Raw genomic sequence first — 19323 nt, forward strand, 5'->3', positions numbered from 1 at the left:
TTTTTAGTTTTAACCAAGAGTTCCCTATATTAATGGAATAGCAGGACCACTTTTTAAAAGAGAAAATTTATATAAAAAATACAAATATAGTCATTCCTTTTCCAAATAAATCACAATTCTTTCCTATCTTAAGAAATTTATTTTTAAAATAATCCTACACATATTATCCATAAGAGATTTAGTTTTATGAACAATCATCTTTTTATTATACTATATTTTAAAAAATGCTTGTTTTATTTCAAAAATTAAAAATGAAATACATTTGAAAAAAAAAAGTTTTTATCCTTGGGGAAGCTAGATAGTGCAATGTATAAAATTCCAGTCTTGAAGTAAAACCTGACTTCAAATTCAGTCTCAGATATTTATTAGAAGCATAACGCTGGGCAAAAGATTTAACCACGTTTGCCTCAATTTCCTCATTTTAAAGGAAATTAGTAGGAGGAAAAAAATGGCAACCACTCCAGTCGTTTGCTTAAAACATACAAAAAAACAAACAGACAGACAAAAACACCCCCAATATTATTATGAAGAGTTGGACATAACCGAAATGACTGAACAACAATAATAATATACAATTATACAATGAGTTGATTTTTGTAAAATACTTTGCAAATATCATCTCATTTTATCCCCACAATAATGGAAAGGAAATATCATATCTATTTAATCTGATATTATATGGAATTATGTTCAATCCTTAAAGAAAAATAAAGAAAAGAAGGAAAACATCACTAAAACAAAATCCTTTGTTATAGAAAATAAGAGAATCTTGAAATTCTCAGCCAGTCAACCAAATAAATGTTTCAAGATTCCTAGATTCATCTTGATGATGAGTGATGAGAATGCAATGAATATCATGGTTAATCTTAAAGAGGACATACTAGGAGCAGCTAGGTGGTGCAGTGGATAGAGCACCAACCCTCAAGTCAGGAGGACCTGAATTCAAATTTGGTCTCAGACACTTAACACTTCATAGCTGTGTGACCCTGGGCAAGTCACTTAACCTCAATTGCCTCAGGGGGAAAAAAAGGAGGAAGTAGTTTTTATTTTCAGTGAGGAAACTGAGGCAGGTACAGATTAAGTGACTTATCCAGGGGTATAGAACTAGTCAGTATCTGAAACTATTATTGAGTTCAGAGCTTTGGGAATCCAAGCCTACCACTCTATACATTATGTTGGTACACTTAGCTTATAGTAATAGGAAATTCCCGAACCTCAATTTCTTGTTACTTATGTGATACTAGGTGACATTGACAAAGTGATTTTACCTCCAGTTTCATCATCTATAAAATTAGACAATTGAATGAGATGACATTTTAAATTTCTTTGGACTCGATATATAATGTTGATTTTTTTCTAGCATATTTATAATTATATATTTTAAAGAAACATTAGATGGAATATAGTGTATTAAGGGGTAGAAAAATTTTATGGTATAATCAATACTATTATATCTTGGTATCAAGAACCCTGGTTTCAAATTCCAGCTTTGACACTCTGCAGATGTATTTCCAGAGCAAATCCACTCTTCCCCACCTAACTTTCAGTTTCCTTATCTGTATAAAGAGGATAATATTTCCTTGTTGTTGTTTTTGTTTAGTTGTTTTTCAGTCATATCTCTCTCTTTGTGATCCCTTTTTAAAGATTTTATTGGCAAAGATATTGGTATAATTTGCCCTTTCCTTCTTCATTTCATTTTACAGAGGAGGAAACAAGAAAACAAGGTTAAGTGATTTGTCCAGGGTTCCACAACTAATAAGCATTTGAAACTGATTCAAACTCAGAAATATGATTCTTCCTGACTCTGTATCTGACACTCTATCCACTGTGCCACCTAGCTTCTCCATAATTTCATTATTTGTCTGAAAGGGAATTGTGAAGAAGTCTTTTTAAAATTATAAAGCACTATAGAAATGTGAGTTAATACCATTACTGTCACCTCAATACCTATGAATATCATCTTCCCTGATTATGTTTTAAATATAAAATTACTTATAAAATGAATACAATATTCTGGTTAGAAGATTGGGTCTTTTGTATTATAAGTTGAGAATGAAAGTTAGATAGGAAAAACTCATAGCCACGTAATCTTATATTAATTAAGTTCATCCTTAAAGATAAAAAATGAAAAGAAGGAAAACATTTTCATTAAGTGGTATATTAAAGGATTGGTAACGTAGTTCGGTGATCTTGTGGACCTTATTCCATAACTACCGAGATCTCTATTAAAAGGGGAAATGAAGGGAAAGATTTCCTATATGTTCTATTGTGTAAATATATTTCACTCAAATTATTTATTTTTATAGTCATTTTCAGATTCTTGAGTTTTATCTATATGCAGTGAAGTAGAACAGTGACATAGTAGTATTATTTGATATTGTTCTTCAATGCTTAAATTAATGAACAGTTTGTAGATCACCATAGAGCTTAGTTACCCAAGTTATAGAATGATTGATCACAGAATTACTGCTAGAAGGAATCTTAGAGGCCATTAGGTGTTCCAGGATGTTCTCATCCAGTCTCGTGTTTACCTTTCTTCCTGATTGGTGCAAGGGAAGCTTGGCAAAAGGAAGAGGTTAGAAAAGGAGAAGATAAGAAAATTCCAACTTAATTCTAAGAACTAGTCATAGGGATGATGGTACCAGGGAGAAACAGGAATCGTTACACTCTGTGGCCAAGGGTGTGTCTTCACATGTCTAAGAGTAGATTTTTTCCCAGTAAAGTCCTATGAAGAAATAGTTATTGTTGAGGAAGTAGTTATTGTCAAGGAAATTGAAATATGAAATTGAATTGCAGAGCAAAAGGGGCATGAATAGAGTACATTATAAATCCTTCTGTTTCTAGTTAATCTTTTTTCAGTTGCTTTGGAGGAAAGATACTTTTGAGGCCTTCTGTTTCTAATCCTCAGGGGCTAGTTTTTTGTCTTCTTGTCACTTTGGAAGGTGGTTATGGTTTTGGCTACTTTTGTTTTTTAAAAATGCCTTTGTTGAAAGTGTGTCTTTAGTATAGTTTTGCTCAAGTGTTTTATTTGATTTTATTCAGAACTAAATTTTGGGTTATTTATATTATGCATAAAATATGGCCTTGGTCCTGGGATGGCAATGAGAAGAATGAGGATAAGGAATGAAATATCTTTAAAGATGTTTGTTTTGAACAAACTTTTGGATTCTCAGAACAAACAAGCTAAAATGATGTTAAGTAAAGGCAGAGACTTAATATTGGAATCCAAGAGTGAGAAATAGAAATAGGAAACATGAATTTTGCTTAATCTTATTTGAAATAGAAGGTTGCTCTTATGATTTGATGAATTCCTTATTCCTACAGGTTATTATTGTTATTATTGATTTGAATGTATTACATAGACAGGGACCTGGAAAAGTGAAGCTATTTATGTTAAGATTCTTACAAGGTGCCAAGTCAGTGTAATTGATGAGATAATGATTCTCAAATTTACATGTACTTAGCACTTACTATAATTCCACAAAATTCACACCTTTAAGAGAGCATATCTAAGAAGGAACTCTCAGGGCCAAAGAGGACAAGCCCACTAAAGGACAAACCCACTAGAGGACAAGCCCACTAGTACACAAGCCCATTAGAAGGTCTCAGAGGAGGAGACAGATTCATTCCATCTTCCACCTTTGTGCTGGCTGGAGGCCAAAGCTGATAGAGGCAAAGGACTAGCGGCAGGAGCTCTTGGAACCAAGGAGAGAGACAGGGCTCTAAGAAAGCTAACTGGGCCGAAGGAAGGAGACGAGACTTGGAAAGAGAAAATAAAGGATTTGGACTTTAACTCCTGGCTACATTTGTGGTGATTATTACTCTGAACTGAAACTAAGGCTTGCCTCTAGAAGCTCCCCAAGAAACCTGTTCCTAGAAAATATTATATTTTAGAGAAGAATATTGCATATTTATATCATTGCTGATTGGATTTAGAAAAAAGGTTGTTATAATTGTTATTATTGTTCTTTTCTAATTATTGTCCATACAATTGATTCAATTTTTCAATATCATGTACTTAAGTTTAGGCCCTTTTTATACTTGGTCTTCTACAACCCAACAGATCTATTTGCTTTTGCAACTCTGGACTCTGTAACTGTACAGGTTGTTGTTATCCAGGATGGAACATCCTATTATGGGCCAGAACTCTGAAACAAGAATTCTTACAAGGTGTTATGTCAGTAGAACTGATGAGACAATGGTTATCTAGTTTAGCATGGTGATTAATAGTTCTCTAAGTTCAGTATAATTGATTTAATCTTACAACAAATAATGGTTTCCTAGGGATATAATGGTTGGTTTATACTCAGTGTAGAACATATAAACTGGGACTCAGAGACAGAGAAGACAAACAGACTGGAGACTGGAGCTCAATCTTTCTGAGCCAAGGAGAGATAGATTTATTCCATCGTCCACCTTTGTGGAGGCTGAAGCACAAGCTCTGGGACTCAGAGAGATTCATTCATCCTATCTCACACCACCATGGTGGCAGGGCTCTCCTCCTTAGCTTCTCCTTCTTATCTCCTCCACTTATCTTCTCCACTTAAATGAAGATTCTGGAAGGCCTCTAAGAAAGCTAGCCTAGGCCCCAAGCAAGGAAACTAGATTGTGAAGGACATAATAAAGGATTTGAACTTTAACACCTGGCTATTCTTGTGGTGATTAATCTGCTAAAAGGAAGGCTGGTCCAAGTTCAGAAAACCAACAAAGAACATTACAACATCCTGCTTCCATAACTTCTCCTGTGTAATTCTAGGTGTATACAAGGCTTAGCTTAAAAACTACTTTCTTTTTTTTTTATTTTTTGTTTTAGTTTTTATTTTTTAATTTATACATACGTCATGTTGTGAGAAAAAAAAATAAGCACAAAAGAGAAAAACCACAAGAAAGAAAGAAAAATGTGAAAATAGTGTGTGTTGATCCACATTCAGTCTCCATAGGTCTCTCTCTGGATATAGATGGCATTTTCCATTCAAAGTTTGTTGGAATTACCTGCAATCATGACATCATTTTATTGTTGCTGTGTACAAGGTTTTTCTGGTTCTGCTAGCTTCATTCAGCATTAGTTCTTGTAAATAAAAGCTACTTTTTTAGAGTCTGCACAAATTACCTCAATTATTAGTGACCATCTCTTCATATGCTTTTGTAAATTTATTTTATATATCCTCAGTTGACTTATTTGTGAACATCATATGAATGTGGGCTTACTCACTTTGTATTATATCCCCAGTAAAGAATGTAGCACTTTGCACATAGTGAGATAAGGACTTCTATAGGGAATGAACTTGTGCTTTTACTGGTATAAATGAGGCTCCCTCTACCAATGAAAACTTAGCAACATCTTCTCTGTGAATTACAGTTTTAAGGATTTTCCTAGAGTCCATTGTGACCAAGGTCACTGTCAGTAGTCTGGGACCTGACACCAGGTGTCTCTGACTTATAGGTCAGTTTTCTCTTTATTATATGATGCTACATCTCTTATAATAGTCAATAAATGTGTTGATTTTTTGATTATGAGCCAAAGCATCAAGGAAAAGCTGTGATGCCAACAATGAGACCTTAACTAAAATGATATAGATATATATATATACATAAATGTACATACATATATATATATATATAATATATAAATGTAAGCATAAAATACCAATGAAATCCATAATATCTCTTGAATTTCTGATGTGAAGATTTCCATTTGCCTTGAGAATTGATAGAGTATATAAAAGGGGGCCATAGCAACAAAAGTCCCATCCAAAGACCTAGGGGACTAGAGAATACTGATTGGAATCTGCCTCCTCTCAGTGGGAGCTATCTCCATGGAAAAATAATATAGGCAGCAGAAGAAAGAGCTATAGAGTTGGCACAGGGACAGCTTCAAACAGCTAGCATGTATCTAAACTGAGTGTTGAAAACTGAAGAAACTCTTTGAGGAACTGAGAGTGCTATTGTCATCACCTCAAATACCACTCCTTTTTTTTAGGATGAGACAGGCCCAAAATTTCAAGAGAAGATCAAGCTAATCACTGACAATCCAAAAATGTAAGATCATTTGGTGAATTTAAATTGCCATAGGATACTCAAGAATGATATATGCATAAAAGTGATCTAAAAGATGCAACTATGAAACATATGTCTAAAACAGGAGTTGGGTCAATCAATGCATTGAAGTAAGAGCACAGTCTTCTCCGTGTAGAGACACAAATGTATTTCTGACACATACTGTGACTTTTTCTAAGTAACTTAATCTTCCATTGCCTCAGGTAAGTCTATAATGCTATATATTTCACAGAAGGTACAGATCTACACTGCTAAAGGAAATACCCCACCAGGAATATCCTTTGCCAATGATGCAACCAGTGTAGCTAGGGAAAAAAATCTAGTTGGTACTAAAATGACAATTCCTTTTAAAAATAGCCCTAGAATATGATTCTCATTAGAATTAACTAAAAATTTGTGCCTCAAATCATGAATGTAGATTCAATAAGAACTACACACCAAGATTTAAAATGCCCTCAAAAACTTGTAGCAAAATTTTCATAACAAGGCTCTGTTTTCTTAAAAAAAGTGCCAGTTAACAATGTTAATTAATTCACTTTCCCACTTTTCTGATTTTAATTGTGTCTTGCTTGTGGAGAGTAAGAGTTTTGGAGAAAAGAAAATTTAGGGGCAATTGAAAAACTCTGACTTATTTTAGAATACTTGAAGTTGAATTCAAAACCAATCAGCCTGAGGTTCCCCAGTGGTTGTGCTATCTCATAGAGTAAGGTCTTTCCCTCAAAATTGTTTGGATAGAAGAAGAAAATCAATTATATTAGGATCATTTAAAATTGGAAAGAAATAAGTATTCAGTACCATTCTCATCTGAAATGTGAATGAATCACTTCAACAGTCAAATATGCCTTGTAAGTGGTCACCCATGCTTCACTTAAAGATCACTAGGAATGGCCTCTCAAAGCAAGGCTGCAAGAATATGGGATTCTGCTGAGGGAGAGTACCAAAGCCTCCTCAACCCTTGATGCACAATAAATTTTCTGCCATGTTACAGAAATGCCCTTGTTGAGCAAGGAGTATTGATTTGTGATCATGGGAAGGAGTGTTGAGCTGGAGGGTCATAGCCAGTGGCTATGTGAACAGGGAAGCCTGAAAAGGACCTCTTACCTGTGAGCAAGTTGCTAAATTGCTGGATTGGCTCCCTTCCCATTGGTAGATACCATGCATACGCAATGCCCATTCTACCCATTAGTGTTGGTTCTTATAATTTCTACCCAATAGCTTGAGTAGAATAAACTTGTAGATAATTTGGTAGTTAAAGAAGGGAAATGGAAGAGAATAAACATTTATATAATGTCTAAGATGTTCCAGCAACCTTGTTAAGTATTTTTATAAAAAAATATTTCATTTGAAATGTATATAATAGACTGTATTTCAGTTTAACTGTCCTTATTTTGAATCTTATATAATTGTTCTATTATTTATTACCTCATGGAATATACGAAACGTTCAGGGAGAACAAGTACCTCAAGTGCTTGCCAAGTCATTTTCAGGACTATTCATCTACCTTTAATGTCTATTTGGCACTCATCTCTCACCTGTGAATCCAAGAAGCTATATAGCATGTTCTGGTAAATCTGGTAAATAATTTCATTACACACTCTGGGCAAAATCAGGTTTGGGGCATTGAAGATGCCAAGGTCATCCACTTCATCCCAGTCATTTTAACTTTTATCTTGTCACTGTACTTCAATGATTTTGGAAGAAAAAGCAAGACTGACAACTTTGTTTCCTTAGCAGATGGCTGGAAATAAATTCTTTTTGGTAATTCTATTTCAGTAGAGCATGCAAAATCTACACTTTGGATGGCATAATGTGAACACTTTAGATTTAGAGCCAAAGCACTGTAGTGTGAATGTGACAATATTTTATCCTGTATGTTATGTTTGTAATGATTGTAATGACTATGTCCTTGCCTCCTTTTATTTCTTATACTCCTTGAAAATTGTAAGGAGAGAGAAGAGAAAAAGAGAAAAATGAGCAACAAAGTTGATTAGTCATTTCCTTGGAAGTTGATAAGGCAATAGATTTTATGAGTAAACAGATTCCAAGTTAACCAGTGAGGTTTTGATTCTTCAATAAGTTCAATAAGTCCCAATCAATATTGTCTAAATAGTTTGTTTGCAATAACTTTTTACAAAAATGAAAAGTATTCTGTATAAAAATTAATTTGAATTAATTTGAAAACCCATGGTTAGTTTCCCAATTTGTATTTGGGCCACCATGCTTCCAGGACCATGTTTTCAATTGCTTATGAAATGATTGAAATTGTCTTTCACTCATCAAATTATTTATAAATTTTAATTACTCAAAAATCTCTTTCAATTACGGAGATATAACCTAAGCTTGTTTGAATTATGAAAAAATAAACATTTTTAGCCTTATGTGGTTTTAGAGGGAATAGGTATAGAAACTATATAATCAATTAACTAAACACAGATACTTATTTTGCATTTTATCTTTTCAATGAACAAATATTTATTTTTACTTTTTTCTACCCCTCTTCCAAAAACAATCATACCTAAATGAGTCAAATTTCGACTTTTACTAAGTCCAATTTTTTTTCTCTCTTTTTTAGGGCTAAATATATACTAGTCAGGAGGGCTATATTAAACTTCATCACTGGTCCTCAGAAATCATTGTGCCCATTATACTGATTAGAGCTCCTAAGTCTTTCAAGTTAACTTTGACAAAATTTTTACTATAGAAATTATGCTCCTGTTTCGGCTTTCTTTACTCTGCACTAATTCATAAAAAAGCATTTCAGGTTTCTCTAAAACTGTCTCTTTTTTAGATAGACTATAGACTAGATCTAGTCTAGTCTAGTCTAGTCTAGATATGACTATCTATATATATACTATCTGTTTATCTATCTATCTGTCTACATATCAATGTAAGATGATCTATTCAGCCATTTCTCACCTTAAGAGAACTCCCTTCATTTACACTTCCTTATCACCCCAATAAAAGCTGCTATAAATAATTTTGTCTTTATGGATCCTTCTCCTCTGATCTCTTTGGAACATAGGCCACTTAATAATATCCCTGAGTTAAAGTAATAGATTTTTGAAATTATTTCCATATCACTTTCTAGGGTAACTGGACTAATTCAGAGCTCCCACAAGAATTCATTGAAAAAAATACACACACACACACACACACACACACACACACACACCCTACAGTTTCTTCAGCCTATCAGATACTTATATGAAATGTCATTGTATGTGATTAGTTGTTTTGGATTTCTGATATTTCATATGAATACATAATTTGGGACATAAAGACTATATTTGGAGGAATACAAATTACTCTTTCCTTTTATACATGAGTTAAGTCATAAGTCACAAAGTATAATTTTATAATGTATGTAGCACTTAATGCAGAGTATTTTTATAACCTCAGCAAAATTAGAATGTATTGAAATATTGTTTAAAAATTTGTCATTCAACTTTTTTTTTTGGAAGGGGAGAGAAAAAAAGAATTGTACTTTGACTGTAATTTCATTTTCTTTATGTATAGTTCTTTCCCTCAAACTATTTTTTGTTTCTTTAATAGCACTTGTGACAGCCTTTTTTTTTTTCCAAACCTAAATCTATCATACTGAGAAACTAATAACATTCTAGGCAGGTGATACATTAATCATACTTCAGAAAACTGCCTGCATTCCAATTAATTTGCAGGCCAATTAGTTAAAATAACATTAAAGTTGTTGAAGCAAGTATTTATAATTTCAAATCACATAGAGTGATGCGTTTGAACAAACCAACAAGGTTTTAAATTTTATGTAACCTAAAAAAAAAAAAAAAAACTAAAAGAGCTGCACAAAGTTACATCAGTTATTTCAATTGCTTTAGTCATATTGTCATTCTTCCTTTACTTGTGCTATTTCTCTTACCTAAAATGCTCTTCCTCTTCTCGTTGATTTTTTTAATACAGTTTCCTAAGGTAAGTACTGGAAAAGCAATTATCTATTCCTTCATGAACTTCTGACTATTTCCATGCATAAGGGACACTAATTCCTTTGAATTCAGTTTCATGTTCTGTACAATATTTTGAATTTATTTACTGTATGTGTTATGAATTTAATTCCATAATTCCCCTTTACATTTTTGTACTGTTGATTTTTAGTTCATTTCATCATTATATTTTTTCTATAAATAAGTATAAGCATCTAACTTAAGATTAACAAGACTACAAATCCTTCTATATCCTCCAAGGTGTAGTTTGCCTAGCACAGAGAATGCATGAATGTCGTATGTTAAAAAAAAAAAAAGTAATTAAAAAACAGTGATTTCATTACAATGGGTCACCTGATATCAAGTTGAAATTCTTGTCTTGTTGAACATATAAAGTTCTCATTTTTTTATATAACAATAAAAAAAAATTACATGGAAGATATAGATGGCATTCCAAATCCTTTGTTTTGGTAAGTTAATTTTAATAAGCCAATCTCAACAACAGGCTTTTTTTTTTCTTTTTTCTTCTCTCCTTGAGTTGGACTATGTTGATAATAGTCCCTTTAAATATGTCCACAAATCTCAATGTTGGAATTTGGGATCTCAAACAAATTTGAAAGCTTTAAGAACAACTTTTCAGGTAATTACAATGAAACATCATTTTTTTTTTTTCTGAGTCAGTTGCATTTTTTTTTTCTTTTACCTTAATCAGTTTTCTATTTCCTACTATCTGATTCATTGTTATTATTAATTTCAGCTTTGATTTTCCCATTGTGTATCTCATATAAACTTAGCGTTTCTTGATCCACAAATTGCCTACAGCTACTAGTAGCATTTTATTACTACTAAAATTTATTATGGTATAGTGGAATAAATGAGGCTTTCGTGTTTTAAAACCTGTATTTTATGGATTATATTTTCAGCTGAAAATTGTATCTAGATAGGATGAAAACAATAATTTTTAACAGTTTGAAGTCAACATAAAAAGTTGATATGTATCAGGAAGGAAGGAAGGAAGAAAGGAAGGAAGGAAGGAAGAAAAGAAGGAAGAAAGGAAGGAAGGGAGGGAGGGAGAGAGGAAGGAATAGAGGAAGAGAGAGAGGAAAGAAGGAAGAAAGGAAGGGAATGAAGGAAGCAGAGAGGGAGAGAGGAAAGAAGGAAGGAAGAAAGAAAAGGAAGAAAAAGAAGAAGAAGAGCAAGAGCAGTAGCAATAACAATTCAAACTACACAAGAATAGCATGTCCATATGTCTTCCTCTTTTTAGCATTTGTTTTATCATAATGAAAGAACACATTTAAATGCTTTTAGTAATTAGCAATTAGGTTGGACACAGTTTCTCACATTTCATATTTTCAATTGCAAAAATCATACATTCCAATCAAATATTCCAATTACCTGCTTAATAAATAGAAGACAAATTTGTTAAGATTAGTTTTTGCTAACCAGAACTATATGTCAGGCTGACAAGATATTTAAATTCTCTCTTATGTACCTATATACATATAGGCATACATGCATGCATGCATATATACAGGCTCTGATGGTAAATGTTTAACAACTAGCTACCAAGAAAAAAAAAATATATATATACATAGAACATATTTTTAAGTTTGATCTTCATCATTACTATTTTCTCTATTACTTTCTTAATTCTAAAAAAACTAAAGAAACAATTAATCAAGCCTTGATTTATAGCTATTTTTGAGATGTAAATGCTCACACTGAAAATTTAATAATCTGTTCTGGGTGTTCAAAGTTAGAAGATTGACATAATTTTGTCCTCATCTCTTCAGACTATGGAAAGAGAATTGCCCATAGATATGTCATTTACTCTACTTCCTTTTAGACGTGGGGAGAGGTGAAAAGGCAATAATTTGAAGTAGGAATTGATATATATCTTTTTCTTAGCTTGATTATCACCCTTAATCTATTTTCCTGGAGCATTAACTTTCTTTTATTCTTGTCCTTTTATACACTTTCCAAAAAAAAATGCAATTAGGATTAAGAGAAAGGATTTTGGGGGAGGACCAGGGTTTCTTGGGAAATTTAAGTATTTAAGTACTGACAAAATGTCCTTCCTTTAGGTAAGTCTAAAAAGAAATTTATGCAGGAGAACTATTTATTCCTTTAATATTTTCGGTTAGACTAAAAGGGAAGTTTGCTCGTATATATCCACTTTCTTTCAAAAATCTCATGATGTGTTGTGGCCACTTGTGGTTCTTGTGATCAACTTTGTGATAAGCCCTCTGAGTTTAGCAACACTCTTCCTAAGATGGCAAAGTAAGGCTCAACACTGAGCCTCCATTGAAAGTCTGAGCACTTAGTATTATTACCTTTGCTTATGATTTACAGGACAGCTTTCGAAAACACCAAGATCATGGTCATACCAAGATGAAGAATTATATTTAAACTTTTTTTTTCTTTGTGGGACAGGGAATACTGGACCTATGATTTAATTGATAATGGGGAAGTCCTAAATGAATAAAACTCCACAACAGATGCTGATAAGAAATCTTCTGGTTACTTATTCCTTTAGAGAATAAGACAGGAGTGAGAAGTGGAATCGTTTGTCCAGGATTACAGACAATAAGTAATTTGAGCCTAGAACATTTTGACCCTAAAATCATTCCTCTTATCAATTATGCCATGATATTTTTTATTGTAGTTAGTGTTTAAGACAGACCCAAGGCTATATGAGCAAAAAATTGAAATAATTAAAACGAGTATATAGATCCACTAGAAGGCTCAGGCAATGGATATACTAAAAAAATGTCCCTTCTCACACTCACTTCAAATAAATGTTAAGTTAATTTCTATTCAAAAAATTGAATTAGAGTCTAGTTATCTTCAAAGCATTGAATTTGGGTATAATTCACCTTTGCCTTTGGAAAAAAGTTTTAATATATGTCTTGAGAAGTAAGAGACTTTGGTACTAAAACATTTCCAAAACGAAATTTTCTGCGAAGACCTGGTTGATTAGTTAAGAAACTAGGCTAGATTTTTAAGCAAAAGATATGAATATAGTTTTTCATTGTTGTGGAAGAGGACAATTCAGAAATTAAAAATGGCAAATAAAATTTATATTTAAGCCAGAAAACTAAGAGGCAGCCTGTTTCTTTTTTTTCCATTCCAATGTCTAGCCAAATACCTGGGAAACTTTCTTTTGTAGCCAAAAACATCAATGACTGCTTTTGGCAAAATATTCAAAATCTGTCAAAAAGCATATAGCTCAAACATCAAATGTAAACTATCAGGCTACACTGTTTCTTTTTGAAAATTTAGTGTTAAATAAAAGGCCATGAGGGACTAATATTTCTTTTAGCAATTAATATATGACCTTACCTAGAGCTGACCATGTAATGGGTCATAAACTATGTTTTTATAAACACAAGAAACAAGAGGTTTTTCTTTTACTGGGGGTAAATCTGTTTTCTTATTTAAAACTCAGAAAGATTTTCTAACCAGCCAGAAACAAAGATTACTTTGTAGATCAAGGAGATGAATAAAGTAACATAATTTGTATCCTGCTGAATTCACAAGGGAATAATTTGTGAATACTCTAAAATATAATGTGTTGGAGTCTCCCTACATGGGGTATTCCATTAAAGTGGGATTTGAATCTATTTTGGACTCCAAAATTGTAGGTAGAGAGGGATTGAAAAGGTCATGTTGCTTTCTAGAGGAAAAAATATATAGGGAATGTTCCAACTCTATCTAACTCACTTCAAAAGGTAAAGATGCTACATTGAATAATTCACTATAAACTACATTTCAGGGATCTTTCTCTGTAGTTTAGAACCCCAAATATCCTTATAATGAGGAACTCTTGTATATCAATTATAAAGATTTACATACATAGGGACAACAGGATTCTTCTCAAGTGGACAGTGACTATGTTAAACATAGGAAGTTTTCATAACCTTCTGCTTTTCAGAATTATATTTTCCCAACCCTAAAATGTATATAGTTACAACCATCTCAGACTACATCTGTGTGTCTAATCTTGGCTCTCAGTCAATTCCATCTCTCCCAGGCTCCTATTTGTTTTTTCTAAGAGCTAGATCAATAGGCAAGAGGAGAAAGAGAAGAAGGATGCTCCAAACAAGTTTATGAGAGGTAAGAAAAGAATAAAGATAAAGCACATAGATCATAGTATCATATGACCTCAAAGACCACTTAGTCCAACTCCTTCATTTTTCAGACAAGGAAACAGAGGATCAGGAATATTAAGAACTCAAGTTCAGACTGGAAGTAAGCGCTAAAATGATGTTTGAATAAAGATCCTCTGATGTTGAAGTCTTATACTCTGAACATCAGGCAACCCACTCCAAGTTTTGTCATATAGAATTTTGTTTGGCCAAAAAATGTAGCTATGTTGATTTCTTAGATCACTTTTGTATAAAATAATACTTTGTCTCTGATCTTTAAGAGGTTGAGAAGTTCAAATAGCTCAAGCTACGCCAAATTTTACATTGAATGATATTGTCCCTTGGCATCATATCACCTCTTACCCTGATACGTAGTGGCCTTATGCTGTCTTCCTAATATAATGCTTCAGAAATATTCAAGATCATTCCTTGCCTGAAAAATTCCATCTTTTCTTTTTTCCCTTTCCTACATCAAAATATTTATCTCTGCAGTGAAGAAAATCTTATAGGAAAAGTAATTTCATTGAAATAAGTATACTCAGGGGTAAATAACTAAGAGATGGGTTCTTAGATCTTTTTAGAGATACTCACTCTTTAAAACAGGGCATTTTTGAAATTTTAGACTGATACTACCAAGGATTTTTAAAGGAGGGAAATTTTTTTTAATATCTTGTTGAAGAAATGGGGAGGACAAACTGTCTGAATGGCACTGAGATATGGTGAGCCATATTTTTATTTGTTTTTTTTTTTTGTATTTTGTGATGGTGGTGGCAATGGTATAATGTTTTCATAGAGGAATGATAAAACTTCTTGGTCACTCAATCCATTTCTATGTCCATTTCTGTGCTTTTAATCCCTTTCTTTTTCCTTCAGCAGACCTATGAATTATGCAAATCTAATCTTCAATAGTCCTTTCTCTGGTCTGAGAATTGAGACACTAGAGTTCTAGTTGTAGTTGGCAGGTGCCTGCTTGTTCTGCTAGTGAAAGTTTTAACTAACTACATATGGTCAGTAGGATCTTCACAGCAAGACACTATAGATTAAACAGAAGTGAGTTCCAGAGGGTGGACTGCAGAGCCATACTCCAAGAGCAGAGAAGAAAACAGTAGACAGTAGATGGCTTCCAGAGGATTAACAGTCACCAATCCCAGCAGTGGTCAAAAAGAAAGTCCACTTAGCTTCTTGCCTTTGTTGTTATTGTAATTGATTACTTGTATCTGACTCTTCATGATCCTGTAGACCATAATGTGCAAGGGGTTTTCTTGGCAAATACATGAGTGGTTTGTCAAGTGGCATGCCCAAGGTCACACAGAAAGTGTCTGAGCCATATTTGAACTTTGGTCTTCTTGTACTCTATCCATTGCGCTATCTAGCTGTTTAACTCTCTTGTCTACTGTAATGTAAAACTGATTGGTTCCTTGACATTGCAGCCAGTACAACACCTAGTGGATACCATAAAACTGTTCCTCAGGGAGGGTTTTGAGAACAAAGGAATTGTTGAAAAGGATCTTGGTTTCTGGCAACTAGGGGAAGGTGAATATCAGAGCCAGATCAAAGAAAAGGAACTCAAGACTCCCATTCATTCATTCAGGAAGAATGAAAATAGAGGTAGCTTGGGAGACACAATATCTGGAGGCAATGAGAGTGAAGTTTCCCCATCAAATAATGCTACTATGGCTAATCAGTAAGTTTCTATGTGCAGACCTTTGTGAAGTGGTAGTGCTAGTACAGCATTAACCCAGGCATCTGAGAGTTTGAAGTATGAATTTCACATTCTTTCCTGAGATGTCCAACTAGTCCTTAAAGAAAGCTTTAACTTTAAATATCTATGAGGATCTGATTCTATGAGATGGAGATTTGTGGAGAAACAGATCAAGATCAAGCAAAGTCAAACAAGTCATAAAAATCATCAAAGGAAGTAGAACTGTTCCTCATACAAAGACACACTTTTGGAACTAAAGCTGAAAGGATGTGTAAATCAAATACTAACAAGTACTTAAAAAGATATATCTTATTGATCTACAGACCCTAAAATAATGAATAACTGTGTAACAACTATAAACAGTGAGCTGAAGGAAAAACACAGACTTGACATAAGAACAATATGAATACTTAGATAGTATTTTTTTTTTTAAAAAAGAAAGTCTTTGAAGATAGAATTAGGACATTAAGTAGCCTAAAACAGAAAGTGGTTAACTTAAATCAAGTAAATGATTTATCCCCAAATTGAGTAGACAAAACATATTCAGATTATTTCTATTTAATTGTTATTGATTTCAATTAAAATTAGATTTCATTGTAATTTCATTCATTTACATAAATATACACACAGGGACATAACTCTCACATGTACACCAGGTGTCATGCCAGCCCAGATATTACTGGATTCTGATGTAGAAGTTGTAAGCCAGAGAAAGGTTAAGAACAAGACAGAAATTGAAACAACAATAAAAAGAGTACAAGCCAAGAGCTGGTCCAGAACAAGGGAATGTCTTTAAACAAGGAGTAATGGCAAAGTAATGGATAAAAAGCAGGATTCAATGATCCTACAGAAGCTGAAAGTCAAGCCAGGGCAATTTCAAAACTGGTAAAATAAAAGTAGAAACAATATGGCAGCAATAAAAGTACTTGAAACTGAGGCAAAGTTAGGTAAGTCTTTTATTTTTATTTTGACAGGAGCAGCTAATCTGGGAAGGGAATTAGTTGTTCAGAGTCTTAAGGTTCAGGCTCTTTCATACATCCCAAATGAGAGAAAGCAATCTGGACAAGATTAGAGTCTACTGTGGGCCAAACAAATGAGCATGATAGGGATTGGAACAAAACATAATTCATCTTTCCATTTTATGATATCATAGAATATCTTTGATATTTTAAGACTTCATGATGTTCTTAAAGTTGTGTTAGACAGACAAAAAAGAGTTGGAAAAAAGCCAGAGATTGGGGAGGAGGTGCTGCAAATAAGCAAGGGGAAAGAGGTGTTTAGTATTAAAGACAAATCAGATTCTGTTTTGGAAAGATGAGTTTGAGAGGGAATCTGATGGTAGTGTATAAAAATCATCTAAGTGAACATGTACATTGGTCACAGGCTTGTTCAGCAAATTATGGAATATAGCCCTATGGCATTGTTAAGCTTTAAGGGAGCAATTTTAAGACAAGTAAAAGAAGTTGTTCTTTTGATGGAAATGTGTTACAGAATGAGAGGCTACAGGTTAAAAAAATTTAGGTGCATATTTGTGTATGTGTGTCTATACATATATACACAATCACATCTATGTTGATAAACTTTTTTTTTTTCTTTTTTATTCTGCTGTTTTATTTTGCCTACTAGATTGTAATTCCTGGAGGAATTTTATCATTTTAATGTTTGTTGTTGTTGTTGTTGTTGTTTTTAATAGCCTTTTATTTACAAGTTATATGTATGGGTAATTTTACAGCATTGACAATTGCCAAACCTTTTGTTCCAATTTTTCCCCTCCTTCCCCCAACCCGCTCCCCCAGATGGCAGGATGACCAGTAGATGTTAAATATATTAAAGAATAAATTAGATACACAATAAATATACATGATCAAACTGTTATTTTGCTGTACAAAAAGAATCAGACTCTGAAATATTGTACAATTAGCCTGTGAAGGAAATTCAAAATGCTGATAGGAAAAAATATAAGGATTGGGAATTCAATGTAATGGTTCTTAGTCGTCTCCCAGAGTTCTTTTGCTGGGCATAGCTGGTTCAGTTCATTACTGCTCCATTGGAACTGATTTGGTTCATCTCATTGCTGAGGATGGCCAGGACCATGAGAATTTGTCATCATAAAGTATTGTTGTTGAAGTATATAATGATTTCCTGGCCCTGCTCGTTTCACTTAGCATCAGTTCGTATAAGTCTCTCCAGGCCTTTCAGAAAGGCCTGTTGGTCTTACTGAACAATAATATTCCATAGTATTCATATACCACAATTTATTTAGCCATTCTCCAATTGATGGGCATCCACTCAGTTTCCAGTTTCTGGCCACTACAAAGAGGGCTGCCACAAACATTTGTACACATACAGATCCCTTTCCCTTCTTTATGATCTCTTTGGGATATAAGCCCAGTAGTAACACTGCTGGATCAAAGGGTATGCACAGTTTGATAACTTTTTTGAGCATAGTTCCAAATTGCTCTCCAGAATGGTTGGATATACTCACAATTCCACCATAGGTTGATAAACTTCTAAGGGAAGATGGTGGATGTTTTGGAATGCCTGTCTGCCTATATATGTTCCTTTGATTATTTCTTTGATCTGGCTCTGGAATGCAAATTTACCTTGTTGCCAGAAACAACTAGTCCTTCCCATAAAATAATACTTGTCACCATCATTAGGAATTTAGATTACTCAGGTAGATCAACATGGGTCTGAACCTCCAGGCCAATATTAGTATATTCTTACCTATATTTATACGTAAGAATTCTCCATCACAAGCTCTCAGGTCCAATCAAATTGGTCTTCTTTCTGTTTTTTGATAGGCTGTCACCCACAATCAACTTGCATTCCCTATTTGTCTTCCAAAAGTCTCTAGTTTCCTTTAAAGCTGCACATGAGGACTTTCTTCATCCCTATCCCCACCTCTTGGTATCTTCCTTATATATGCTGTCTCCTACTTATGTATTCTGTCTCCCAGTACGAGATTCAAACTTCTCAAGGATGGAGACTATTTACTTTCTCTTTTTGTATTCTCAGCACCAGTATACCTGGCACATAGTAGGAGCTTAATAAAACGCTGATTGATTTTTTGATAAATAGATACAATGAGGAAGCACAAAGTATTGAGGATATAGATACGAAAAAAAATGTAAAATCTAAATTGATCTTTAAAAAACAAGTTCTGCTTATACATAATTTAAAGCATTTATGTGCTAAATAAAAACTTGTATAATTTGCAAAATTGTTATATAATCAATGCAGGTTTTATTAAATAAACATCTAAATATGTGTATTTCAAATTTAATAGTATACAATACTCTACAGTTGATCCAGACTGAAGAAAGAAAATGGCTTAAGACAATTTCCTCATTTTCTAAATAATTTCTGAACAATTGAAATTACATTTTTTAGTGGAGTCATGTTATGGAAACTAAAAGGAACCTTAGAAATCAACTAGTTCAGAGTTTTTTAACCTAGTGTC

The sequence above is a fragment of the Sarcophilus harrisii genome, chromosome 5 (assembly GCF_902635505.1).
Source record: "Sarcophilus harrisii chromosome 5, mSarHar1.11, whole genome shotgun sequence".
NCBI classification, from domain to species: Eukaryota; Metazoa; Chordata; class Mammalia; order Dasyuromorphia; family Dasyuridae; genus Sarcophilus; species Sarcophilus harrisii.